The sequence below is a fragment of the Panthera leo genome, chromosome F3 (assembly GCF_018350215.1).
Source record: "Panthera leo isolate Ple1 chromosome F3, P.leo_Ple1_pat1.1, whole genome shotgun sequence".
Classification (NCBI taxonomy): Eukaryota; Metazoa; Chordata; class Mammalia; order Carnivora; family Felidae; genus Panthera; species Panthera leo.
Window position 1 is genome coordinate 35,255,751 of NC_056696.1, and position 27,998 is coordinate 35,283,748.

The 27,998-nt window shown below is 54.8% G+C and overlaps 1 long non-coding RNA gene across 3 annotated transcripts; it reads left to right on the forward strand.

Annotated features, from left to right (window-relative positions):
- Window positions 1–4,953: 4,953 nt before the first annotated feature.
- LOC122212406 lies at window positions 4,954–26,305 on the forward strand. 3 transcript variants are annotated; one of them, XR_006199126.1, is made up of 6 exons: window positions 4,954–5,126; window positions 5,283–6,577; window positions 8,556–8,632; window positions 11,429–11,763; window positions 12,695–12,847; window positions 22,649–26,305. It is a non-coding gene; the product is annotated as an uncharacterized LOC122212406 (long non-coding RNA). The 3 variants fall into 3 exon arrangements; XR_006199124.1 differs by having other exon boundaries at window positions 4,954–6,577; XR_006199125.1 differs by lacking the exon at window positions 11,429–11,763 and having other exon boundaries at window positions 4,954–6,577.
- The last annotated feature ends 1,693 nt before the right edge of the window (window positions 26,306–27,998 follow it).

Sequence of the window (27,998 nt, forward strand, 5' to 3'; positions counted from 1 at the left end):
CAGAGGCAGAGTGAAGATGGGAGGTGAGTAGTTAGTTACCTAGAGAGAGATTTCCTCTCAACCAAATTCAGTTGTCAGAATCCTCCAAAGGTGGGATGGGAGTTATTGAACCAAGGTGAGGCTAGACAATGGCTTGGCCATAGTGTTGTTCATGGAGTGCCCTGTGCCTTGGGTGGGCAGCTGGATCATCCCTTCTAATTTTACCAGCAAAGCCCTAAACAGACTCTTTGAGCATGTCCAGAGTAGCAGCTCCTCTAACTGTGAGAGAGGGCCAGTACGTTGGAATATATATGTATATATGTCCTGTGTCTTCCCCTAGGACTTTTGTCTTTCTGGTGGGTCAGGATGAGACACCATTACTGGCCCTTGAGCGGTCTCGTGTATATTTAAAAATAATTCCAAAGCACCCCTCCATTCACAGCCCTCCACATAGGGCTGGTTGACCACCATTGACCTGAAGGCCGAGATTTCCCTCACTGCCCTCTCTTCCATCCTTTTCTTCCGGTAGCAGTAGCTGTGAGGTAATGCTGTTCCCTTCGGTTATGTTTTTCGTTTCTTTAGTTTATTGAAGTCCTCACTCTTCATGGCATTGCTTGCTCCCATTTTTTTTTTTTTTTTCATAACAAACGTATCGTATTTTGGATACATTACCACAAAGAAAACAACTTAGAGGCTCTGCAGGTATGTTTTGACTTTTAAAGGTTTTTGACAGTGTTTAAAAGTTGAAAGTTTAATATAATTAATCTGGATTTCCACCTTCTCCTGGAAAACTAGATGATGTGGGCTCTTGGTGGCCTCTGTTCCCAGATGGTCCCAATCAGGTGGGGTTGGGGAGGGCTGCCCGTGAGGAGTAGCGTGTTCCTTCCACTTGGTACATTCCTTCCCAACCCACGTCACTCCTTTGTTACCTGCCTAGACCCCAAAGGCATTTGAGTTTGTGGCTTTCTGAAGTGGGTAAAGTGGGTGAGCCTAGGAACCCAACTGGTGAGCTTAATATGATTTCAGTGGGAAAATTGATTCCAGCTTTTCAAGAGCAGATTTTCGAAATATCAAAAATACCAGTTTGGGAATGCTAATACAGGTTCTGTAACTAGCATGCATAGGTCTTAAGGTCTTCTATGCTGTGTGTTGGCTTAGCACCTAGAACGTACTTAATAAATGATTTACCTCTTGGGGTCACTGGGTGCCTGTTGTCTGCCCCCTCCCAGGTAGTGAATAGAAACACTGTCTCACTGTGGCCCACCTGTAGGTTCTGCCTGAGACTGAGACCATTGTCATTTTATCTAGAGCACTTTCTCTAGCCCTAGATATTTGTGTGGAGTTTGGGATTGGTCTCCTGCACAGGTACCCTGTCTTGAGAAAAATGGTTTCTTTCCCGATTAAAGATCCAGGGACGCCTGGGTGGCTCAGTCGGTTAAGCGTCCGACTTCGGCTCAGGTCATGATCTCGCAGTCCATCAGTTCGAGCCCTGCATCAGGCTCTGTGCTGACAACTCAGAGCCTGGAGCCTGCCTCAGATTCTGTGTTTCCCTCTTTCTCTGCCCCTCCCCTGCTCATGCTCTGTCTGTCTCTCTCTCAAAAGTAAATAAAATATTTAAAACAATTTTTTTAAAGATCCTGTCCTCATAGGGACACCTGGGTGGCTCAGTTGGTTAAATGTCCGACTCTTGATTTCAACTCAGGTCATGATCTCATGGTTCGTGAGTTCGAGCCCTGCGTCGGGCTCTGTGCTGACAGTGTGGAGTCTGCTTGGGATTCTTTCCCTCTCTCGCTGTCTCGCTCTCAAAATAAACAAACTAAAAAAAAAAAAAAAAAAAAAAAAAAAGATCCAGTCCCCGTAGAGTAGGCCAAAATGAGGAAATGAGGGGACGGAGAAGCCTGCACTAAGCCTGCTCTCCTGGCTGATGCCCACCAAACTGGAGTTTGTGGCAATTACAGAGCGATTGCATTCCAAAGCCTGGACGAGGCCTGGGTAAAAGTTCAGCTTATTCCCTGCAAAGAAAATACTCGTCTTTGGCATTTCATAGTTTTGACCCAGATCAGTCAGAGGCCACGGAGAGCTTGCAACGTCTATAAAGCGTGCACAGCTTCCGAGGCCTGTAGCCGCAGAGAAGCCGAAGGGAGCCGGGGGCCTGCTGAGCTCGAGTTGAAGCCCTGCCTTTTCAAGTTCGCCGTGGCCCAGCCTTCCCGGGCCTCACAGGGTGGACGGAAGGAACCAGCACCTTCCCTCTGCTCCGAAGTTATCTTTACCCCCTGAAATCAAACACCACACGCAGCACCCTGTAAAACTGCTTCCTTGTAGGACTCGAGCGTGCTTGCTAAGTAAACATCCTCCCATGTTTTTAGAACTGGATTCGTTTCTGCTTCCTGGTCATCCCATTCGGGTTTTTCTGTCGTAGGCACCACGCAGAATCAGGTTAATAGAAGGAAGATCTAGCATGGGGCAGAGGCCCCTAAAATGACTGTTTCAGTCCCAGTAAAACTGTGAGAAGAGTAACACGGTCGTGGGAAGAAAAAGCAAAGACTTAGAAGAAAAGCAAAGTGAAACAAAGCCTCCCCGAACTGAGTACTGTCCCAGTGCCGTTCGAGTCAAGAGTTGGGCCCTGCTGAGTCCCTGAAATGGGGACCTTTCTCTGCATGGACTCAAGCTCAGGTGTGCTGTGATTGGAGAGTACGGTTGGCCCTCCTCTGACCCCGACTTGCTCCTTGCTCTGTCTCTCATGACTTATTTGCCTCTTCTCTCTCACTTCCGCCCACCCGTGACATCTCCATCGCCATGGCAGTGAGCAGCCACGTCATTCACCAAGTTCACGGGGTGATGGGCCAACTCTTCGGAGCCCTACTTCCCTCTGGTTCTCCCTCCTGAAGCAGGAGGCTCCCTGGCAGAGCTCAGAGCCCTTTGTTTATTTGATCCTGGGCTCTTGGATAAATCAGGAATGTCCTGACATGAACTTAGGCATGTTTTTCTTCCATGGAAAAGGAAACTACAGCAAATGGTATTTAAGTAGGCAGAGGACCATTCCGAGGGACTTGCTTTAGTGCCATCAAGGCCACATTCCTTTGGTCATCAGACCAGTAGGTGACTTCTTTATTGGCATGCACTACCCTGGAGCCCAGAAGGTGTGAATTTGAAGCGCTTTCCCCCCTGCTGGGAGCCTGGCACAGATGCTCTGGGCTTCTTTTAAGCCCGTGGAGTGCCATGGTTCTCTTCCAAGTGGTCTTCTTTCTGCTGGGTGAAACCTTGGCCCCAAGTTGCCCCAAGAAGGCTGCTTGGGAAGCCGGGTGCAGGACAAGGTGGCCGCCTGGTCTTCCGTCCTCAAGTCCTCTTCCCAGAAGTCGCAAGGTTCTTAATGTGATACACGTTATGAGTCGGCTAGCTACCCGAGGACCTGAGTGTATTTCTCACTTCTGGCCAGGTCTAGGCCCATAGAGCACAACTGGTCGTGGGAAACCTCTGTGGGTCTGCGTGCTTTCCACGCGGCGGTGTGGGAACCCAGCCTCCCTGGGTCTGTCTGGGTAGACAGTGTCTAGGGAGTTGGCTTCTAAGCTGTGCTGGATACATTTCTGGGTCTGGGGTCGGGAAAATGTTGGGAGCTATGTGCTTGGCCGCAGTGGAGACCTATCGGGATCCAAAAACAACCCCGGCCGGCCTTCAGAGTGTTGGTGGGAAAGCCCCAGCCCCGTGAGGGTTTCCAGGTGTGGGCAGGCCTCCCACCACCATGACGGGGCAGCCGGGGGTGAGCCGGCACGTGCTCATGCCCCTGGGCTGCCCACCCGGAGCGAAGAACCCGGCCGCTGGCCACCCCAGGTCCAGGCTTGGCCGCTGCTCTGTTTTGCTGCTTTCCATGTTGTCAGAGGATCTTCTTGGGAACAAATGACTCAGCAACCTGAATCTCTGGGACTGAGTGGCCTAAGTGCCTTTTGAGAAGTGATTGGACATTTCCACCGAGGCCCGAAAATTCTGAGCCTGGAAAGAATGGAGATCCAGCCTGGTGTTACCCTGGACTCTTCGGGCTGCAGTTCAGTTAGGTTTCTCCCCCAGTCCTGCCCTGATAGAAGGATAGCGTCCGTGGGGTAAGCGGGCAATGTTTTAATTACGCTTTTTGTCCTTAGGAAATTCCAGGGAGAAAAAGGTCCTGGTTTGTGGCCAGAAAAGCAGAAAACAACAAAAGTCAGCTACAGGTCATTGTTCTGGACGTGTCTGTGGCACAAAGAGTTAATAGGACAGTTGTGTCAGGGTGAAGACCATTTTATTCTCCTGTGTGGGAGAAGTTCACAGGGTTCAAGAAGAGATGAGGCAACGTTTAGCATGGGACGGCCCTGTCTGGGTTCCGGGTGCTGTCACTCAAAGAGTTAAGCTAGTTGGTGGCTGGGAAGCCGGCAGGGAAGGCGTGAGCCTGTAGGGACCAGGCCCTCTATGCCCCAGAGCAGTGAGGTGTGAGGGGTAAAAAAAAAAAAAAAAAAAAAAAAAAAAAAAGAAAAGGGCTCAAAAGTGTGGCCAGGGAGCAGAGTGTAGGCCCAACTTTTTTTTTTTTTTTTTTTTTTTTTTTTTTTTTTTTGCCTTGTTTGACCAGCCTTGGCATTGCCCTCCGGCTCTCCAGGGGAAGAGCTGCAGTTCTGCTCTTGCAACACAAGGAGCAGACTGGAGAATTTAGATCTGCGTCACAGAGCTCAGAGAGAGAGAGAGGGGAGAGAGAGAGAGCGAGAGAGAGAGAGAGAGAGAGCGCTCCGTCGATAGGTCTGCTAGCAACAGCCGTGCTGCAGCAGAGAGAGAGAGAGAAATCAAGAAACAAGTCATAGCAACACCGGGCACCAGGTTCTGCCAGCTCACTTGCCAAGCGTTCAGAAATCTGTCGGGGGCTAGAGGCCTCTGGGTGGCCCGGGCTAAGGAGATGACACACAAGGTGGCACGGGCGGTTCCCGCGGGGGGGAGGTGGGTGGTGGGGGGGGGCAGGGGTGGGAGCAAGAGGTTGCGGGGCGATGGTGGAAGGTTTAACGGGACCAATTTCTGGAACATTCGGGACTGCGGCACCCTACGGCCAAGACCGAGATTTGGGTCTGCGCAGGCGACGATGGGTGGTCCGACGGGCTTCAGGACTTGATGGCGTAACCCCCTTCTTCCCCCACGTACGTATCTGCTGGGATCGGGGGCGATGTCTCTGCGTATGTGGGTGCTCTGTCTTTCTCACCTTCTTTCTCGCTTTTTTGCTATTTTTTCTCTGAGAGAGGTTTTTTGTGTGTTGTTTTTTTTTTTTTTTCCACTTTAATTTTCTTTTCTTTTAGTGTCAGCTGCTCAAGCCTGACCGGGGTAGAGGCTAGAGGAGCAAGCTGTCCCCGGCGTCCCACCTGACCTACCAGCCTTTGCCCCCATTTCCTTCTTTTGAACAGACAGACAGACTGGTTTTCCAGGTTGTTTGGGTATCCGCGTCTGTCTGTCCATCCACGTCGTTCTTAGGTGGCAGGTAGGAAGTGAGGAGGAGAGGTGCTGGGAGGAAGGTGGAAAGGCATAGCTTTCCAGGGGTTGCCTTATTGAAATGTTCAGCCTCGGGGCAGCTGGGCTGGTGGGGAGCCGGTGGGCAGGATGGGGCGTGGGTTGGGAGAAGTGGGGTAAAGCTGGTAGGGTTGTCACTGCGTAGTTGGGAAAAGTGGGGAATGGTGACGCAGTCACTGTTGCATCTTGTTAGGAGCTCCAAGGGGGACAGGTAGTGAGGCTCCCGGCATCTGTAGGGCCAGCTGAGAGGGGTTAGGGATGAGCTGAGAAGGGAAGCTAGCATTTAGAGATTAAATGTCATCCTTTTGGCGTTGGAAAGTTGTTTACCTTGCGCTCTCTGTGTCTCCATGTTGGCACCCTTCCAGTTCACATGTGATGGCCTTCCTTGTACTGCTGCATCATTAACTAAGTGACTGAGCTGGCCTTCCATTGGCCAGGGGAGGGCTCTCACTCCAGACATTTCCTCTGATTGGTGGGTGGGCCAATGGCAGGTGAAAACCTTTTTTTGATTGGCTGAGGGCAGGGTATCAAATCTGAATTTGCATTTCACTTGCTTAAAGGGGAGGGGGGGAGAAGCCCAGCAGCTTTCTAAAATCTGTTTAGGGGTGTGCGTATGCTCCTGTGTCTGTGCCTGCTTTTGACTGACCAGGTGAAGCCTCTTCCTATGCCTTTTTTATTTCAAGCACTCAGAGGAAGAGGAGCTCCGGGTTCCCCAAACTTTTTGTGTGTGTGTGTGTGTGTGTGTGTGTGTGTGTGTGTGGAGTAGGAAGGGTTGGAGAGATGGGTGCGCAGAGGGTTGACCAAACTGGAAGGAAGTATTTGTCCTTTAGTTTGGTGTCGGAAAAGGGAATTTTCCAATCAGCCACACCTCGGTGTTGCGGCACAATAATTCTTGGCTCCCCTGGAAACGCACGGGGCAAGGTAGGACAGATCTGCTGCTGCTGACACTGCCACCACCATGGGCTTCCTGCTGCCTCTGGGCTGCTCCCTGGGGACGAGAGATTTGCATTGACGGGGCTGTCCAGAGCTGAGCCCAGTGTGGGAAAGACCTGCCTTCTGGAAGCTGCTGCTCCTTGGTCTTGGAAAGGTGAGGATGGGGACTGACCCCAGGATGTTGCTCAGAAACTGCGTATTTGGTGGGATTTCCGGGAGAGCCACTGGGCCGCAAGAGGTTTGGAGGTCCCAGGTTAGGAAGGTTTGTCATTCTGGGGAGTGAGGAGAGTGAGAGCAAAACTAGGGCAGCAGGCTGTTCGCCTGTGGTTGGGGGAGGGAGACTTGGAAAAATCAGGGTCCCGGCTCCCCATCGAGTCCGTGTTGCAGGTCTCACGTTTGTGGGGAGGGGGTTTCAGAGCCCTGCGCCTTGCGCAGTGGCCCCCGCCCATGACTGCGCATCCGGGAGCGCAATGCGCCCTGGGTCGCTGGCCTAGGACAGCACCGCCCTTCTTCTTACATAACGGAGGCACGGCTGTGCCTTCTCGGCCTTTCTTTGCAACCCTGCCTCCTGGCTCCCCAGGGCCCATGGAGCTGGGGAGGGTCTGCTTGGGGAGCCGGGGAAGACTTGGCTCCCTCGGAGGGTTAGCCCTCATCCAGTCAGTGATGGGAGTTGGGTTTGAAGACAGAAGTGGGCTGCTGTCCCCCTTGGGAGGTGGCACGCAGAATGTCCTTCTCAATGCCCTGTGTCACCCGTGGCCCCCAGGACCTCTCGGGGGCATGGGGTGTGACGTCCGTTCTTTCCTTCTTATGCTTTCTGGGTTTTGAGAGGAAGTTTCTGAAGGGAAAGACATGACGATTCTAAGAGTGAGAAAGGGTGTGTGTCGGGGGCCCAGTTGGGAGGTGGTTGACAGTTCACTCCCCTTGTCACTGGCTTCCCTTTCCTTGGGTGGGTTGATAGTGTTTTTGACTCCTTTTATCCTAAGGCTGCCATTTTGGAGGCATTTCTGCTGGTCTCTGACATGGTGGCGTTGGTTTTTCTGGTCCTGCTGTGCCAGTTCCGCAGAGTGGGCGGGGGGCGGGGGCTGTGACGGAGGAGGGGAGGGGGGGCAGAAGCGCAGCAGAGGCGGGCCCAGTGGTGGCTGCCGCAGTGAAGGTGGCCCCAGGGGCAGGACCGCCCAGTCCCACCCTCGGACACAGTCTTGGGTGGGGGTTCCACCACCTGGGGCCCCGGCTTGGCCAGAGGGTGGGCATTGCTAACAGAAGGCCTGGGGCTCCCATGCCCTCGTTGGCCTGAGGCTTAAAGCAGTCCAGGGGAGAAGCTGAGTTTTTTTTTGGGGGGTGTGTGTGTGGAGGGGGCGACTGAAGGCAGAGACCTGGCTGCTCATCACAGACGTGTCGGACCTGTGGTTTGTGTTCCCCAAATAGGCTCTGTCTCCGGCAGTTTCTCTATGGGGACAAGGGGGTGGGGTCCAAGGCAGCTTTGAGGATTTGTTCGATGGCCCTCCCTTCTCATTGTTTTTCTTTTCTGCTCCTCGTCATGCCCCCTGCCAGTGCCATGGTTCCAGCTGTAGTCCTCCGGTGAGGCTCCCTGCTGCCCGTCCCTCTCCTTTCCAGGCCCTTCTGCGTGCAGCGGCCATCTTGTCTTTTCTTGCTTAGAGGTTTAAAATGGTTTCTCATCATTTCCAGAGTACAATTCCTTCCCTTTGGCACAGTGCTGAGGACTGTCTGTAACTAGCCTTAGCTCTCCTCTGCAGTCTTACTCTTCTGCGTTTCCCCAGGTGGACCACGTATTCCAACAAAGCCAGGCAACTTACTTTTTCTTGCTTTTCCTATCTCTCGGTTTTCCCTACTGGTATTTTCCATGCCTCCTTGGCTCCACCGCACCCACCTGCGGCAGCCCCAGCGTCCTCCTTGGACCTTTCCCGATCACCTTCACAAGCAGCAGTCCTCGTAACCTCTCCTTGCTCCCTCCGGCCAAGCTCTCGTACACTTTGTCCCTCTCGTGTGCTACTTTGGTGGCCTTACGGCTCTTTGTGTAGAAGTCTTGGGTCACCTATGAGATGATGAGCTGCAAGACGCTGAGAGTCAAAGAAGGAAGACACTTAACCTATTTGGTGCCTTCTGTTCGCCAGGTGCCACGTCAGGCTGTTCCACGGACCTTCTTTCATTCACTGCTTTCCACAACCCTCCGAGGAGAGTCCCGTGGCTGGTAAGTGTTCTGATCATGATTAGAACCCCTGTTTCCCCAAACCTCTGCCTTCTTCTTTACCTCTCAATTCTCAGTGTCTGCAACGTGGCTCTACAAGGTAGATCCCCAGAACGTGCCTGTTTAAGGAATTTCATACACCTCTAATGCCATATGGGAGTTTGGGTGGCCGCTCTTCCTGCGCCTGAGGTCTGGGTCTCGTAGCTGTTCCACGCTCCCCTGGACCCTGCTACCTCGTTAACTTTCTCCTCTTCCTTTGCGGTCAGGGTCACCCGAGATGATGGCTTTTTTTTTTTTTTTGTAGCTGAAATTTTGTTGGATTACCAAACCTCAGTTATCCTACTTACCTTCCTCCTGGAAGAGAAGGTGGAGGTGGGATGGTTGTAGCGCCTTCAGAGCAGAGTGAGCTCTAGAACCCAGGATCAGTGGAGATCGGACAAGGCAGGGAGCAGGACCATTGCACTTGGATCTTGACCCTGCCTCATCTTGTTAGGTGGTTTTTCTGAGGCTTGGTGACCTCAGTCAGTGACACGGAGCCACTGTAATCTACAGTGAAATGCCTAATATATTGCCAAGCAAGCAGGCTCCCGACAGAAAGTGGTGCACCTCCCTTTCCCCTGCCCAGCTGTTTTATCGGGGACTTAAGAAGAGTACGTAGCAGGTGGCTGGAGAAGGAATGGGGGGAAGGGAGCTTGCCTGCCTTCAGTGATACCAGAGGCAGGGGAGGAGGTGACCGGGCATTGCACACCTGAAGCCTGCGAGGAAGTGCTTTTCCCTGACCTGGAGTAAAGACCCCCTTAACTTCTGCATCGGGAAAACGATGTGGGAGCAGAGCCGTGAGGTCAGGGTGGGTGGTGGCAGCGTGAGGGTTAACCAGTGATCCTTCCTGGGAGCCTCGTGACGCCAGGTTAGCCTCCCCTCTTTCCGAATCGAATCGCAGCAGTGGCTGCCTGCTTCCTGACGCTGCTGCATCCCGTGGGAGGGGAGCTGGGCACCCTGAAGCCCCTCGTCACCGATTCCAGGGCTGCAGAGCGGAGAGTGACGACAGCCCATGAGTCGTCAGCCGACGGCAATGGGGACCCTGGTGACGGCTGCTTTGTTGTGTTTTTCCTCTTTGGATGATGACTCAGTGTGTCGGGAGCTGGGAGATGGGGCACTCAGCCGAATGGCCAGGACGTTCTGTCAACATGAAAGCAGCAAAAACAGCTTATCGGGGCTCAGAGCCGACCCTTAGGCTGGGTTCGTTTTCAGGAAGGGCTTGGCAGAGAAGACCGCTTCTGGACATCGGGGGTGGGGAGACAAGGCCAGGTAACCCAACAGGGGTCTGTGGACCCTTCAGTTTCAGAAACCAAAAAGAAAATGCAGCTGCTTGTGTTATTAGATAAGCTTGGCAAACGGTCATTTTACAAGCTCCTCTCACCCGTCCCAAACAAGAGACATCTTCTCAGGGCCAGAAAACCCTCTGGGATTTCTCACCATGGCTCATTGTCATAGATGGAGGGTGAGCCCATCTCGGGTAGGGTGGGCCTGGGAGTCCTTAGTGATCACTGGCATTCCGGGGCCCCGGAAGCAAGAGCCCATGGTGGGGACGTGGCGTCTCAGGTGACCTCTGCTGGCATCACACCAGCAGATGGTGTCACCCACCAGGAGATGGTGGGTCCACATCACCGGCCTCAAGCCGAAGGCCAGCTCTGGTGCAGCCTACTTCAGCTTCCCCTTTCTTTATTGTCCCGAGTCAAACTTACCTTCTCCCCTTTCATCGTCCTCAATTCCTTCTTAGGTGAAATAGTGGGCCTTGAGTCCTTGACCTTTGTGTGTGTATGTGTGCGTCATCATGGCGGCTCAGGGTTCTAGACTTTTCTTGAATCTGCAGCATTGCGCTAAGGGCGCGTGACATTCCCCCCCGCCCCGCCCGCCCGGCCCCGCCCAACCATGGCCAGCCATGCCTTCTTGGGAGCAAGAGAGGCCTGGGCCTCCATTGCCACTGAATCTCAGGCAAACCACTATCCTCAGCATCTGGCTTCCCTTCTCTCCTCTGTCTCCCTCGGCCCTGTCTGGGGACAGAGGAGCAAACGACGTGTGGGTGGGGAATTGAGGACGGCCTGGCCCGGGACCACCCTGCCTATGTACCCCTTAGGCCATTTTTCAGTCTCCTGCTTTCCCATAGATGATGCTTAGCACTGACATTTGTCGCCGAGCACCTCCTCCGCTCCCCAAGGACCTCCCAGTGTGACTCATTTGGGATCTCTGCAAGGAGTGGCTTTGGGGCCTTGGGAGCCAGAGGGAGCAGGAAGACCTGGTGGAGGTCACAGTGGAGAGGTACGCGGGGCAAAGGACGAGAGCCGGCTGTCCCTGGCCCAGAATGCAAAGGCAGCCCCAGCCCCTTTGTGTCATGTCATTTTGAGCCTGAATAGAGAGCAACTTGACCTAAAAAAAAATCGTATATATGTGGATGTTAGATCCTTTGTGTCTCTTTGTCCAGAAGCTGCGCATATGACGAGGGCTCAGATTCTGTACTTCAGAGAGCTCTGCTGTCCCTCAGGTTTGTTTTCCGAAAGAGGTGGTAGTTCCTCTTTGATGAGACCCTGTGCCCACGGGGACTGGACTTTTCTCCAGGACAAGGGGCACAGCCTTGTCTTGTTGCTGTCATTGGATAGTGAGCAGCAGCTGAAGACCATGGTCCCGGGGCCACATATTAGCCCCAGATGGGACCCTGATTGGGGCTTGCAGAATTCATTGCTTGGCTGGCTGGCCCCAAGAGCTGAGCCTACCTGGCTTCCTTTCACTTCTTCCCCACAGAGAACTCAGAGGAGTTGAGCTCCATGAGTCGGTGACAGCCTCCTGGAGACTCAGGCTAAGCTGGGGACAGAGCTGGCGTGCAGAAGACAGCCATCATACCGCCTAATAGAATGGCCCGTTTGCATTTATTTGGAACAAAAAAAGGAGATGCCTTGCAGCCTGGCTTTCTGCAGCTAAGTATTCGTCTGCATTCTGGTTTTCCGTCACACATCGGAAGCGATAGATGTTCATTGAACCCACCCAGCTGTCGTGACTTCTCCTTTCCCCGCGCACCCCTGCCCCTGATCGTCCAGCAGAGATTGGATTTTCTGGTGCGGCTGGAGAGCTGCAGAGAGGTTAGATCCCAGTGTCCAGCCCCCGCACATCGCCCTCACATTCAGGAGAAGTCGATTTTCCCTAAAGCGGAGCCTAAAGCCCATGTCCCTCAGTGCGGTGTTATTAATGGGCCGACGGAAAGGGCCCTGCTTGCCCTCACTGCCCCCAGCGGGGAGGTGAGGCTCTCGGCTGGCTGGCTGGGGGAGGACGGTCCTTGCCAGCATCTAGCATGGTTCTCTGCCAAGTTCTAGCTCCAAATCTCTAGGCCGCTAGGAACCTAGACTATATATAGCATTGTGCTAAGCAATTCTTATCGGACATGTCTGCCCTCCCCTGCGGGAGAGGAGCCCTTCTCCCAGGGAACCGGAACCTAGAGAGTGTGAGCCTTCTCCAAGGGGTCTTTCGTTCCAGGAAGGGCTGTGTGTGTGTGTGTGTGTGTGTGTGTGTGTGTGCGCGCGCGCGCGTGGCTGTGTCTGCTTCAGGGCTGCCAAGCTTTCTTTCCTTTTCCCTGTTTCAGATGCTGCGAGATCGGAAGGTCTGATTGGGATGAGGGCCAGGAGGTTCTTGATGGTGTGCGATGTGGCCTATGGCGCCCACCAGCCTCCCGCATGTCTTCTTGGTTTCCTGTTTGCCTTCTTTGCCCAAGGAGGTCTTCTGACCTCTTGAGCTTCTTTTGGATCTCCTGTCTTCCCTGCCCTCCTCTACCTCTTCCTCCTCCTTCCTTTGATTCTCTTTCGGGTATGTGACGGCAGACTGGGCTACGGGCATCCGGGAGCTGTGTCTGCTCGCCGCCCTCACCACCGCCCCCTCCCCCCCCCCCCACCAGTTTGGGGTTTCTGGAAATCTGGCTTTAGTCAGCCGTCCTCTGGAGGAATTGGGTGGTGACTGAGCGTTTCGTGCTGGGTGGTACAGGGCAGAGCAGGCTGGATATTTGCCTCCTCCCTCCCGTAGGTGCTGTTGAGCCACCGATTTTCTGTGGTTCCGCGACCCCGAGTGCTGACTGATGTGACAGGTTCCGGTCTTGTCAGTGAATCATCGCCAAGCTGCTTATTGGAACCCAGATGCAGCAAGAAAATGGGATTTAACCCCTTCCCGGCCTCTCAGGTAAGTCAGGTGTGGGCTGACGCTTCCGGCCCCCCCCCCCCCCACCTCCCAGCCCCCTTCCCTTCTCATGGAGACCATTTTCCTTAGTCAGTGGGGAATCCTCAAACATCTCCATTCACAATCTCCCAAACAATGCTCTCTTCTTTCCATTCTCCTACTCCTGGCTTTTCTGTGAATGGGGTTAGTAACCAGCAAGGACTTGGGGGAAGGGCCAGCCACAGTGATCCGGCTGCCGGGATGTGGGAGATGGCAGGGACGCGTTTCTGGGTGTGGCAGTCAGCGAGCAGTTGGGCCTCCCACAGTGACTGGCCGGGAACTCTCCATGGCCCCCAACATCCAGCATGAGATTCTGGGTTTGAGCCCGGTTGGGGGCAGGGAGTCTGCCTGGGACTTGGGTGTGCCCTTACTTGTGTATCCTAGTGGATGTTCACTCTGACTCTGGACACCTTGGGGCTTGCGTCTGCAGCCGTAGCCTGGAGTTTAGAGTATGGGCTGGGCAGTAGACTTCAGGGCTCTTTCTCCACTTGCGTGTGTTATGGGGCTTGTTTTGGGGGTTTTTTTGTTTGTTTTTTGTTTTGAGTAAATCACTCTCTTCCTCTAGGCCCTCATTGCCTTCACCTTAAAAAAAAAAAAAAAAAAAATTTCCTGGCCTGGTAAACCATTGCAAAGCATCTCCAGGCTGTTGACGTACAAATGTTTTTTCTCTGCCTCACTTGATGCTGGTCACAGTAATAGCAACGGTGATTAAAAATGATGTTGGGACTGCAGAACTGGGGAGGCCTGTCGCATTCTAGAGACAGTTCAGAAAGCAGACCGTAGTCGCTTGCCACGCTGCCTACCAGGAAATCTCCTATTGAATGCATTCCTGCAATGTTCTGGGCGAGCAGGGTCAGGTTGGAATTAGCTGACAGCAGATTTGTCTGGGGTCTCAAGATAAAAGGGATGGTCCCCGGTAATTTTACCGCACCCTTGGCTGATATCCGGAGGCACCTGTGAGATCCCACCTCTGCTCTCCCCACCCCCTTCCCACCGCTGGCCAGGAAGGACCGGTGAATTCTGCCCGTCAGTGTTTTATCTTCTCTCCTCCCCATCTGACCGGAGGCTGAGCTGGCTGTGAGCAGCCTGAGGTCCTCCCCGAGTGAGGAATCCGAGGCTGTTGGGAAGAGACACCCGACTCTTCTCTTCCCTGAAGGAATTTGACAAGTCTCAGCCCCTCCAGCGGTAACGTGGGGAGGGATGGCTGGGGGTGTTGGACCTGGAACACGAATAAAGAGGAGAGATCAGCTTTGGTGCAGCTGGGGAGACGAGGAGGAGCCGGCCAAGTCCCTCAAGATGTGTCGGCTAGAGTCTGGCCAGTGCAGGCTGCCGGGCCGGAGCCAGATGGAGCCGCTGGCCACGCTCGGGAGCCTCTGCCCCCGTATGGTGTGGTGTGGTCCCGGGCCTGGCTCGGGGTGGCCGCTGCTCCCATTCACAGCCCTGCCCGGCCCTTGGCTGGACTGGGAAGATCGGAGTGGGAAGCGGAGGGAGAGTTGATTTTGCTCCTTGTGACGCAGTTGTCTGCGGGGCCTCTGGCGTTTCCAGACTTGGGGTGGGTGCTTCCCCGTTGATTTTCCTCATTTCGTTCGTCATCTGCTTCCTTGCTCCCTGCTTACCGGGCTGGCTTCTGCTGCCATGACACGGGCATTACGTGTCCCCAGCCAAGCTAGCACCACGGTTGGTGTCCCCTGAGAGGGGGACCGGGCATATCTGGCACTCGGTTCTCAACCTTTGAACCCCTGCGCTCTGGGAGCCAGGAGGCAGAGTGGGGCCTCTCCATCCGGGGTCCGGCAGAGGTTAACAGGGCTGGTGGTGCCGGGGCTGCGGTGGTGTGGCCTGGCCAGGAGGCGCTGGGGAGGGGCCCCGCCGGGGGACCTGATTGGTCAGCACCTTCTCTGTTCCACTGAATCCTGAGCCGGTCGGGGCCGTGAATTGTTTAATGCATATCTTGGCTCTGTCCCCTGGCACGAGGGCCTCTGAGGCTGCAGCCACAGCTTTAGCGAGGATGTGTACCTCGTGCTGGTCACTGTTTTGGGCACGTTGCCTCCCTGTGAGATATGAAAGAGATACTGCCCTTTCCACTAGCAGGCTGTCTGTGGGAGGCCCTCCTTTTGCGTTGCTTTTCTGGGCCTTGGAGTGTCTGTGAAGAAGGCCTAGGCTGGGTTTGATTCCTTGCCGGCTCCTTTCACAGGAGGCTGCTCGTGAGCTGGTGAAGCCAGAGAAAACCTCCAGGCCCCAAGGCCCGTGCACAGCCTGATGCGATAGTGTCGGGCCTGGGCAGGAAGGAGCAGGGGCACGAGGATGGAGCGAGGCACGCGGGGACGTGGTCGCGCATCGTCTGACCACAGGATCAGGGCAGCGGGGGTGGGGTGGGAGGATGCGTCCGGCGTTCAACCCGCGCTGCCCGCTGCAGCCTGGAATGGGCCTGTGTGTGCGTGGAGCCCAGGTCAGGGTCTGTAATGAGGCGTGAGGCTATGAGATGGGCATCGGGACTCTTGGTCCCGGCAGAGGGTCCCAGGAAAGGGAAACTGACTTTCGTTAAGCGTCTGTCTTTGCTGGTCTGATTTCATCCTCAGAGCAACCGCATGAAGTAGGTATTACTTCCCTTCAACAGATAAGGAAGCCGTGAGTAGTAATTCACTGAACCAAGGTCACATACTTGGCAAGTGGGATTGTTGAGATTTAAACCCCGGCACTTTGGATTCCAAAGCCTGTGCTTTTTCTTCGCCCTCTTGGGTGGAAGTCAGACATCTTTGGGAGCTAAGACCATCAGAGATTAGGCAGCCGGGAGATCTGACGGAAACCAGTGCGAAAGGCCAGGTGCCCAGGGGGACGGGGCAGCCACTGGCCATAGCCATGCCATATCCCTTTCAGGGGGGAGGGGGGCAAGGCAGAGACAGCTAGTTCCTGGTGTCCCTGAACAGGCAGGGCTGAGCATGGCAGATACACCCACTCCACAAGTGTGCGCCCAGTCTCTGCTTCGTGGCGGGGCGTGTGCTAGGAGCTGGGGGCGCAGAACTCTACAAAACCAAGTTTCTGCTCTCATGGGATGTACTTTCTGGTGTAGGGAGAGGTCATTCACGATAATAAAAAAGGAATTGGGAACTATATAAAGTATGCAGATACAAAAAGGGGGACACCCACCCATAAGAAGCAGCGATCCCAATGTTGGTCAGGGAGGGAATTTGAGAGACTGAAGGATCTCGACCACCTGGGGAAGCCATATTGATGGAGCCCCCAGAGTTCAAGTTGATAGAGTTGCTAATGTCTCTCTTTTCCTAAGAGCTGGAAAAACCACCCAAGGTCCCCAAAGCTTACAAGAACTTGCAGTGAGTCAGGGATCAAGGTGGCAGTAGACGTCAAGCTGTTGGTCACCAGCAAACGAAGATTTTTCCGTTAGCCATGGCTGCTCTTGGCCTAACGTCTCCCCCCCTCACCGGGTGGCAGCTGGCGTCTCTCTGCCTCATCACGGTGCCCCTCTCTCGTCCACACCGACAGGGGAGCACTCGGGTTAAGTCTTCGCCAAGTCACCAGCAAAATATGTGCCTGCAGGAGACAGAACTCAGCTCAGGCTCTCCTGGCAGAACCCGTGGTTCCAAGATTATCGCGATAGGGACGGGTCAGGGGGCGGGAGAGGGAGGAGAAGTCACCTTGTGCCAGATGCTTGGACAAGTTTTGTGTCCAAAAGAGGTTGAGGCAAGTTGGTGGCTGGAGATGGGGGAGGGGATGTTTCCAGCGTGTGTGGCTCCAGGGCTCAGGAGTTGTTTACAGGGTAGAAGCTTATGGTGAGTCAGGCCATGTGATTCTTCCCTCCCTGGCCCCATGGTCGAAGCCTGCCCCACTTGAACCTCGGAGACTGCCACCTGCTGCCAGGGGGCAGATGTTGCACGAAGGTGCGGTGTGGGTCTTGGGGTGTGGTTGTGGGAACTCCGGGAAAGGGGGCGTTCTGTGGCGTGGTATAGAAGACTCCGCAGTCCCGTGTTCTGGCCCAGGATCCCGTGGTAAAATCTTACTCACTTTACCCTTTTGGGACTCAGTTTCATTATTTATAAGATGAGGGGGTTGAACCAGAATCTTTTGGGAGGTGCCTGCCGACTCTGACATGGGGGCTACCTGGATGTTCGCGGAGGTGTTTCTTAGGCAGAAACTCAGGTCGGAACGAGCAGGCCTGACTTACGGGAGAGGGGAGGGGCCTTGAAGGATTTGAGAACAGCTACGGTCCTGTTTTCTGTAGGGATGCTGTCACCATCAATTACGGCAGGTGGGTGGAGACAGTTTTCCAGGAACTCTTCAGGAGCGAGCGGGAAGGGGCCGGAGATTGCGTGAAGGTGTCTCAGGAAGGTCACCCAAGTGACAGGGGTTGTGACCTCTGGCTCCCACCGAGGGGCCTGTCTGGAGCTGGGCAGTGTGGGAGCCGCTGGGGTCTTTGCTGTGCCAAAGGGGCTGACCTGAGATGCCACCGTGCTCTAGGGAAGACGCTCTGTCCTTTGTGGCCCTGAATCCTTGAGGGAACATAGGACTACAGGCCCCGTGTCCTGGGCCTTCCCTGAGATGTCTGTTCAGGGTCTGTGCCCCTTGCTGTCAGGAAGTCTTCCTTTATATTTAGCATTTTTTTTTCTCATGTGGTTGTTTAAGCCCTTCTATTTAAAAAAAAAAAAAAAAAGACAAGAGGAAAAAAAAACAGAAAACAAAAACAAAAATATCTCCGAGCCGCTTGGTTCCATTTTAGCTTTTCAGTCTTGAGTCACTGTTTTAAAGGTAGCAAAAGTAAAACACATGCAGGGAAGCTCAAGGCCCCAGACCCTCGTGGGCTGTTGTGAAAGGCCAGCCCGGGGATATGGCGGCCTCTGTCCCCAACGTCCCCCGCTTCTCCAAGGCTGCGTGGGTAGGAGCCCCTGGGGCTTGCGGGCACATGCTGCGCGGGCCGCCGAATGGAATGCAGGGTTTTCAAATTAGCAATATGCCTTCAAGACACGATCCGTGTGCTGCTTTACTGGACACTTACGCTGGGACTCGTAGCTGTGAGCCCGCCCCCTTCCCCACCAGGGTGGGGTGGCAAACAGGGATTTGGGCCAGGATTCAGGCAGGAGCCGAACTGATCCGTGACCGACGTCTTATGCGCACCGTGTGTTGTTTTCGCAGCTCTTTTCAGATTCGCTGGCTCGCTTGGTCCTCACACAGCCCTGTGAGGGTCGGCGGTGGGATCCCCGTGGGTGTTCACGCTCAGCCTCAGACAGCCCTGCTGAGGTCCGGTTTCTTGTACCTGCTTAATTTGGGTCACTGCACCCCCCCCGCCCCCAGGCCCACCGACTCCAGATGTTATTTCCTTGGGTTTCAGTTGTGCTCTTTAGCTGAGCAGGGGGGCAGGGCAGGGATGGGGAGTGCATCTTGGGTAGCTGACTTGATCTCTGTAGGTTGCAGGTTTCTTTTCTACGCATTCAGTGGGGAAGGGAGCCTCCGCCCAGGTTCTCCTGTTCTTGGATTGTTTCAACTTCTCTTACGAGTTCTTATGAAACCTGGCTTGCCCTCCTTGACCAGGAAGCCAGCCATTCACCATGTGACTCTGGTGAGACTCCCTACGCTTGGAAGCTTCTGGAATACACGGTGCTTTAGACCGTTCCGACACATCTGTCGGGCACTTCAGGCATGTGCACGTAGCCCTGTTTCTGCCAAGTGGCTCACTTAGAAATGAAGCCCCATTGTGGGGCATTTTTTTTTCCAACAGATTTATAAGGTATGCCCAGAGCTTTCTGCCCAGCGTGTGCATTGTGTATACGTTGTCTGTCTGCTGGCTAATGAACGTACAGCGCCCGCTGGAAGGATTGGCCAATGTATAGTGTAGGCTGGTGGAACCAGTGGCTTCAGCTCTGAACGTTGCTTTCTGATAGAGTTGAAAAAGTAGGCCTTACCCACAGAGGGGAAGGTAGATCAGAGAACGCCTGGGCATCAGTGTTCCCTGGATCCTGGGTGTAAGCTCACTCTTTATGAGGAGGGTCGAGGCACAGCCTGGACTGTGTCTTCTGGGCCGCGTGGCCCTCTGAGTGGCCTTTATTCAGAGAGACCCAGAGCGAGCCTGTATGAAGGGAGAGAGAAGTGCTTGTCTTTGTTTATGGCACCCTTAACTCGTGGTGGTTTGGGCTCACCTCGGGCACGTTTCTTGAAGGATCGGGGTCGGACAGCGTGGCAGCACGCATATGTGTGTCCGTTTGTATTCCCCGGATGCAGGCTTGGCTCGTAGAGAAGCCCTGTCATGGGGAATCCATAGAAGAACTGTTTTGCTGGAGCGAAGGCTTTTGGTAACTTTTGTGTGAAGATGCGTCACGCCACACCCAGATCTTTCTGTTCTCCTGGAGGATGGGGAGGAGGATGGCAGGACCTGTAGCTGGGAGGCGATCTAGGCCAGCCTTCAGGGAGGGCTGTGGCGGCCTCTTCGCTGAGGGCTCCCAAAGAGACACAGAGCTTCTTTATCTCAGAAGAGGGACTGGATGTCCCTGTCGAGGTCCCTCGGGTCCTGAGCGTGTGGGACTGTGAGGCTGTCCCTGGAACAGCGTGAGCTTCGGGTACCGGGACCCAGAGCAGGTTGCACATCTTTTCTTTCTGCCGTGGAGGCAAGCCTAACCTCGGTGGGCCCCACGAACATCGGGCCTGGAGCTCTAGCCTTGTTCCCTCGTGCAGAGAGAATTCCCAGAACTGACCCGAACGGCATTGATATTATTTGCAAATAAAAAAAGGAGAAAGCCATGTTGTCCCTCATCGCCGCCAGGAAAGAGCCCCGAGCGGCTCTAATCCTGTCTTTGTACCACTGCCACTCCCCACCCTTGCTGACCCCCCCAGCCTAGGGCCCTTTGATAGGCACTAGAGATGTGAATGAGTTTGGTGGGAAGGCCAAGGGCAGGGACAGACATGGTTTGCTGGGAAGAAGGTAGGACAAGGAAAAGGAGTATCTCAGGGAAGGCCCCCGGGCACACATGTGTATTCAGATGGACAGACTATTTACTGGTAACGCCAGAGTCTGACATAAACCAGTTAATGCCTAAATGAGGGTTGATTTCGTGTGGAGAATCATACATCATTTTGTGTTTAAGCCTGCAGCTTTAGCATCAAAAGGCCTGACAGGCTGGGGACTTTTTGCTGGGCCCTCCTGTCTGTAAGATCATGCTCATTTTATATTGATTTTCTGTCTCCTTTCTTTCCTGTTTTCCACTCTCATGCATTCCTTAGGTGTACATGAATATTCGTCCACGCATTCGTGTTACGACTTCCTTGGGGTACTGTTCTTTTCAGTGTCTCCGACATCATTGAATGTATTGCTTTTATTTAAAATGTGAACAGGCCAGAGGCTCACTGCAGAGGGGAGCCATCCTTGCACTGCCCACAGAATCCTCTTCTCTACCTTGTTCTGGAGTGGGGCATGTGGAGCCCTGAGGAGACGGGAATCAAGGGTGTCTGTGGGAACCAGCCAGACCCCGTGCCATGCCCCCTCTTTGGGAAGGGGTTGCTCAGGCATGAATCCCCCACCCCTAACATTATTAGCAGTTTCTTCTTTTCAGCTTGAACCCTGAGTAGTGGCCTTGAAAGTCCAAGAACACCTGTCACCCTGCTTAGGTGAGGGCGACAGAGAGGGACGGGGACAGACGGGAAGGGGACACACGCTCCTGGCCACGGGCCTCTCTCCAAGACAGGTGAACTCTGTGTTCCAAAAGGAACTCATTTAATCTTTTGGCCCCAATGGAAGTTGTTTGTATTTTCTCTCCCTCTCTCTTCTCCCTCCTCTCTCTCCCTCAACGCCCCCGCCTCCACCCTTCAGCCTCCAAAAGAATTTAATCTGCTGGACAACAAACAATACTGTTATAAAACTTTGAAAACAAGAGGGTGAGGCCTCCCTGACAAGGAGAAGGGCATGCCGGGTAACGGCCGAGGGAGCCTGCCAGGCCCGGGACGGAGCCGGGCGAGGGCCCAGTTGGCCGGGTACCTGGGCGCCTGCCCCCGCCCAGCCCACCAGCCCAGCCATCCCCAGTCCAGAGGGGAAGGAACCGAAACAAAAGCAGGGGCAGAGAAGCGCCTGGAAAGGGGAAGTTGTACGTGTTCCCCTCTCTCTGATCTGATGCGAGTGCGCCAGACTGTGAAACTTCCTCCCCCACCCCTCCCCCGCCAGCCTCCCTCCCTCCTCGTCCTGCCTCCTCCTGCCTCCTCCCACCACTCTCTGTTCCAGGCCCGAGGCCCGATAACAGAACAGGGCTGGCCTAGGTACAGCCACCGGCCGGCCGGCCGCAGGGGAAGCAGGCAAGGAAGGTGTTCCAAGTCGGCTTTGGACTCTGGACGTACCCTCTGCGTCCCCTTCCTGCCCCCAGCGAGAGATGTGGAGCCACGGTACGAGGTGTGCCCCAGTCCACGTGCCCCGCCGGGGGTGTGCCCAGGTACCGGGAGAACCTCCGCTCGGAGGTTAGTGGGTCTGTCCCACTACCCGGTGTCTGCTGGAGGCCATGCTCCCAGGAGGCTGTCAGACTCGTACAGGTGGCCTGCTCTCCCTCCAGAGGGAGCCGGGCTGAGCTGTGGAGCCCTGGAGCCTCCAGAGGGGCTCAGGGGACAGAGACTTGCTCCCCGCAGCAAGCAGGCACAGGGTCCTGGCAGCGGAGTGCCTGGTGGGGTACCGTGTCTGCTGCCCGGGGTGACCCAGCTCCGCCTGGGGAGCAGGGAAGCTGGGCGCTGGGGCATCGCCCCCCAGCCTTCTGAGTGAGATTTCACCTGAGACCGAAGTTTCGCTGCCACTCCCACCTGCACTGCGTGGAGCACATGATTCGGGGCGGGAGAGTGAGAAGCAGCGGTGGTCTGCCTTTGGCCCGAGGTTGTTTGGACCCGTGAACCGTGTGGTGGGCATTGTGTTTGTGTAATGGACTGTAGGCGTGCTCGCTTTCCTCTCGTGGGAAGCAGTTCAGGGCAGTGCCCGTCCTCCTGCTCTGCCTGAGCGAAGCCTCTCTCTGGGGAAGTGTGGGGGCCCCCCCCCTTCATTCCATCGCTCCTCCTTCTCTGCGCTCCCCACTGTCCCCTGCTGCCCCCCACGCCCCACGGCACCCCAAGGCATCCCATCCTCCCAGCCAGCCGACCAGCCATCCCGAGCCTGGGCCTGTACTGAATCTGGAGGATTTCCAGATGCGGGTCTTCTCTGGTGTTGAGGCAGGGACAGAGAACCGAACCGGGTGGAAAGCAGCTGCCTGGGAACTCAGGCCGCGGTGCCCCGGCCCCGGGGAAAACCGGAATTGCTGATGTGGGGCCCATGTGATGTGAGCAGGCTGTGACCTCCTGCCCTGTTACCTCCACAGGCATTTGAGGGGCTCAATGGGTCTAGAGCGTGTTATTCCCACTTCGGGATGCCGGGTCTGGGACGTGTAGGGATCCCTGGATGCCCCGCCCTCCTTTTGGGGGCCAAGCTGCCAGGAAAAGAGCCAGCTCCATGTTTCCTGCCTCCCTCACCCTCCGTTCCCTCCTCCCTTGCCCCCCGTGCACATACCCGTACACATTTTATCACCCTTTCCTCTGATTCATTAACCACAGCTAGTTGGCAACAGGCCCCCACCCTGACAGCTCAAGACAAAATGTCCAGGACGCTGGGTCTGGCCTAGAGCTGAGTGACAGGACGCTGGGCCGGGCTCTCGGCTCACGCGTACAATGGGCAAGGACCGTGTGGAGTGCAGAACCTTCCTCGTTTTCAAAAGGGTCCTCCCCAGGCCCCTCTCTCTCACCAAGATGACTCTTCTTCGCTGCCAGGAGCCTGGAAACCAGCATCCCGGGTAGCAGGAAGACCTGATCTGGGCTCTGCTTCCGGCACCCCTCCCCCGCGCCGGCTGGAGCTTGCGTCAGTCATGTAAGTAGCCGTGACTCAGCACCCAGCCTGGTCGGGAGGGAGGCAGAAGACGCCTCCCAGGAACCTTCCCAGCATTCTGGATTTGAACACATGGTGGTAGCTGAACACACTGAACGAGCTGGCGGCCTTCGCTTCCTGGGGGTGCGTGTCTGTCCGTTCCGCGGGTTTGCTTATAGGTCTCATAAACCGGGGTTCCTCTCCTTGCCATTTTCATCCCGTGTTATTTTTTGGACACCATGCCTGGCATAGGATTTTTAGGACTTTAAAAGGCACAGACGGCATCATTTCTAGAACGCAGCAGAAGCTCTCTTTGCAGTCTCCAGACTGCCCTTTAAACCGATGGCCCATGAATCATACTTAACCCTCAGATGTTTTTGTTTGACTTACAGGGTTTTCGTTGTTTTTGTTTGTTTGCTTGCTTAACGTGTCCGATTCAGACATGCCTTTAGACAAAACACAGCCTCTCCAGGTCACTGGACTTCTGCTGCACGAGGTCTCTGCCTCTCTGTCCTGTTTCCCACCCCAGCCCTCAAGCATTTGAGTGCACGGAGACTGGTCTGCATGAGCCCTCCCTCGTTTTGGAAAAACTGGGGCCCGTTCCAGGGAGGTGCAGGTCCCCCGTTCTCAAGTCTGGGCCGCGCAGGAATTAAAGCCCCTGTGTTCTGATTCACTGTGTGGTGACCTTTCCTCCACCCTCGGTCGCTGCCCGAGCAGAGGAGTGTCTAGGCATGAGGGGGTGGAAAACCCTCCAAATAGAACGTCTGCACAGAAATGGACGGAGGCTGCACTGTGCTTCCCAAACCTTCTCCCTGCGTGGTGGCGTACCCAGCCCTCTGGCTGGGCGGTTTCCCTTCCCCGACAGCGCACCAGACTCTTCCCACTGGCCCGTGTGCGTGGGACTGTTGGGCCAGGCTGGGACGATCACACCGTCCGCCTTTTACAGCAAAGCCCTAGCAGGCTGGGGCCTCCAGCCCCCGTTAGACCACCTGGCCCCGTCCAACAAGGGAACAGAAACACCAGCTAGCTTCAGGTAAGTGCATCCTTGCTCGATGGACTTTTGCCAGAAAAGCCTGGTTCCCCTGGGAGGGCTGAGACCCGAGCAGACTCCTGTTCAGTGGGGTTGGGAGGGCAGAAGGTGTTGGTACTAGGATTACTTACCCCCCCCCCCACCCCCCCACGCCCTGCCTTTTCTTGTCTTACGGTGTTTATGTTCATGTGTTGTGAATGATTTCTCTCTTCCTCCAGAGAACTGAGTGTTGTAGAACTCGGTCTGGGGGCCCAGACCCTGGTTCATGGCCCTCAGTTCCCTCAGGGACGGTTGCCACTCCCCCTCCGAACTCAGGGCCGATGCTTCCTGGGTAGCGGGAGAGACTGTAATGAATCCCCCTGGTGACCACGTGACATACGTGCGTCCTGAAGGACAAGAACTAGGTGCTGTGAGAGGGCGTAACCCAACACCTGGCTCACCTGGGGAAAGCTTCAGGCGACCTGCGTCACCTGGGAGAGGGTTGATGGGGTGGTAGCCCTGGGAGAGTGGACGACAGAGAATGTTCCAGAAAGAGGGAACGGTGTACGCAGAGGCCTGCTAGGGGAGGAAGGAGGCTGTCTGGATCACTGAAAGACACCTGTGTGACAATACCTTGGGAAAGGTTTTGTGGATACTGGCAGTCGGGGGTTACTAAGGAGGAAGAGTTCGGCCGGAGTAAAAAGCAAAAAAGCCGAGAAGTAGCAAAGGTAGATCTCCAACCCCCTCGTTTTATAGGACCCCACAGAAATGACTCTCATCTACCACTTACTTCCTGACCTTAAAACCCGGGAAGTTAACCTGTGTCGCGGGGCCCAGCTGTTGACTGCAGGTGCCCTCTGTCAGAGCCGCTGCCCAGCTCCTCCCTCAGTGGCTGGGGCCTCGCAGAGCCCCTGGGCTCGGAGCCCAGTGCTGGGGTCAGAATCCAGAGTCCAACACAGCCATTGCTGGTGGTTCATCTCCAACGCCTCCCCCAACCGCAGCTACGCCCTAGGAGAGCACAGAGGCTCCAGAGGGGCAGGAGGAGTGGGCGAGCCAGTGGGCGAGGCACCGGGCCCCTCACAGGGCCAGCTGGGCTCCCATCTCCACCAGGTTAAACGTGTTGTGCAGTCAGTCACATCCACGGCCACGCAGAAACCTTGCCGAGGACTCCCCCCGCCCCACCCTTGCTCACAATTGAGTTCAAGAACAGAATGAGATGATAGACCAGCCGTGGAGCAGGTGCAGTGGACAGAGGGGCAGGAACACAGACCCTGGAGTTAGACTTGGGGGCTCTCTACCACGTAGTAGTCACGTGACCGTGGCGAGTCCCCGAACTACGTGAAGGAGCAGTTTCTCCTGCAGGCGCGGGAATACTACTTGCTTCACAAGACCGACCCAATTGCAAAGCGCACCTCAGTGTTCAAATTTTATTTCCTTCTCCTGCCTGCAGCGGCACATGCTGTTATTTCCGGGAGCCACAATAAATACAGGCCTGGATCTGGAAGCCTTCAGAGCTGGTGGACAGCCCGAAAGATCCAGATTCTACTCTGTCTCCTCTTTCCTTAGTTGTGGCATCCCAGGAGATACAGACCTGTTTTCTCAGCTTCCGATGACCAAGACAAAAGCAAACAAACAAACAAAAAACCCGACACATTTAGGAGATGGGAAATCTAATTTGAACACAGGATGCAAATCTTATTTTCAGACACATTTTTGAAAACAACACAAAACTCGGTCCTTGTGTTAGAGGATTATGTACTTAACACCACTTCAGGACACGACATTTGTGTGCGTGTGTCACAGCAGAGGTTAAACAAAGATTGCTAGTGTTCTGACCCTTACTTGAGGCTGGGAAGGTGGACCCCAGGCTCTTCCTGAATAGGGCGCATCAGCAGTTGCCCCCGAGCAGGTGAAACTCACCTGGCTCGAACCTCCTGGGCAGATAGGATGCTTGTTTCCTGATGACGTGACATAGTATCAGAAGACACTGCGTGCTGTGAAATGTTTTCGAGAGCAGGGGGCGATGCTAATGAAAACGTTAACGCATTTTCATAATAGCTCTGGGATACTTCCCTTCATCACATGTGTAATAAACTGTTAGGACTGGTTGTCCGGGATCAACTAGACTTCATGAGTTGTGTATTGCTCCCGTCTGTGTGACGCGTCAGCCGCGACTTTCACATCCCTTGAGCATCCCTGGCTAGGTCCGCTCTGTGCCTCTCTCACGGACCGCGATGTCCCGTCCCAAGTGGAACTGCAAGAAGACAGGGCAGCACCTGGGTCTTCCGGTTGTGTCTTCCTTCTTTCTTCAATGAGATCCTCTTCTTCTGGAAGCTGGTTTCACATGGTGGCTTAGATTTTTCCATCTTTGTATCTAGCACCATTTGAAATCAGTGTTTTAGGAGTAAGAATTGCGGCGCAGCAAAGGGCCACCTGCAGAGGAGCTCTCGCTGGTGGGACGGACCCCCTCCTTCTGCCGCCTGAGCCGGTCCAAGAGAGGAAGAACTTGAAAAGGAAAAGTGCACCGCAGCGTATGTCCGTTGCGGGTTGTGGAGGGGCGGCCGTGCGTGGGGGGGCGGGGTGGGGGTGTTTGTGTTTCAAAGAAACTCCGAGCTGGAGCAGGGGCCGAGGTGATGCCTGGTTGTAGCACCTGGGAGCACCACCGGGCGCTCACCTGTCCGTAGGGCCTCTGACCGCGGGGACCAGGCGATGCCGGCTCCTCCCGTACTCGATTGTAGCGGGGGAGGGGCGAGGCTGTGTGCCTGGAGGACGGTTCCATCCCCATCGGCGTTGCACCCGCTGCTAGAGACCCCGGAACACCCAGCTGCACTTGCAGTGCGGCTGGAATCAGACTTGCCACCTGCACGGTCAAGTGCCGGACCCCCGGGAGCACCACTGGACCCATCTCTTACACAGGCTGACCGATTTCTCCTGGTGTTCAGAGTCTGTTTTTGTCTAGCACCATTTGAAATCGGTTATGATGTAGGGGGAAAAGCAGCAGCCTCGAAACCTCACGCCAAGTCTGGTGAGCAACAGCCTCTGTTCTCCTGGAAGACGTGGTCTCCCGGAAGACGGATGGGCAGAAGGTGGGGAAGGACGATCACGCTTTTTTCACTAACTTCTTTCACTGCATTAATGATACATTGTTGCAGAGGTAAGAGAGAATTGAATGCGGTTTTAAAAACAAATCGCTGTAACCTATCTGATGTCCTCAGTCGCAGTTTGCTAAAATGTGGCAATGCTGTGTATTCTGTAAATGGCTGCTGTTGAATTCTCTTTCTGTTAAGAGTCTATTCATGCATCTTGACCTGAATAAATATTTTTACTCTCTTCAATCAATCATGCCTTTGTTTTTCATCTGATCATTTTCTGTTCGTAATGCCATGAGAAGTGGGGTCCTGCAAATGTTAACTTGCTATGCAGACTTACCTACTTCCTAAAGAACTGGAGGAGGTTACGGCAGACACACGTTAAAAACGAAGCCCGTTAAGATAAGAATGAGGTCCTGTGAGCCAAGAAATAAAATGAGAGAAAAGATCACGGAAAAGAGAAATGTTCAAGCCTGGGCTGAGGGATGCTCCTTTTGAAGGGGAAACTGAGGCTGGTTCCGAAGGGGCTGCATGCAGCCCTGGCCCCTCTGCGGTCGGTGTTCCTTCCGGAAGCTTTTGCACAACCGAACATACTGCCACATGGCTGGTAAAGGGGAGCGGCCTGATGGTTTCAGTTGCTTTATAAAAGACGCAGGAGGGGGTTCCTGGGTGGCTCCGTTGGTTAACCATCCGATTGTTGATTTCAGGTCAGGTCATGATCTCACGATTTGGGAGTTCGAGCCCCAAGTCAGACTGTGTGCTGACAGTGCAGAGCCTGCTTGAGCTTCTCCCCTGCCCCTCTCCCTCTCCCTCTCCCTCTCTCTCAAAATAAACTTAAAAAAAATGCAGGAGATCTACTTTTGGTTCTTCATTTCTATCACCGTTGAAGACAGGGTGAGCCAGTTCCGTGAAGGTATTCAGCAGTTAGCCAGATTTTACTTCATGGGGGATTAAGCCTGGGGAATCTTCAGGTAGGAGGGCTGTGGCCCCTTGAGTGAGCATTTTGCACAAGACACACGCGGCCAGCTACTAGCTACCTATGGTACTTCATGCCAGCGGCTCTCGGTAAGTGGTCGCAGCTCTAGCACCTGGGAAGCTTTTCTAAGTTCACGTCCCCCAGATGGCTGCCCTGCCTGGCGGGTGGGGGTGGGGGGGGGG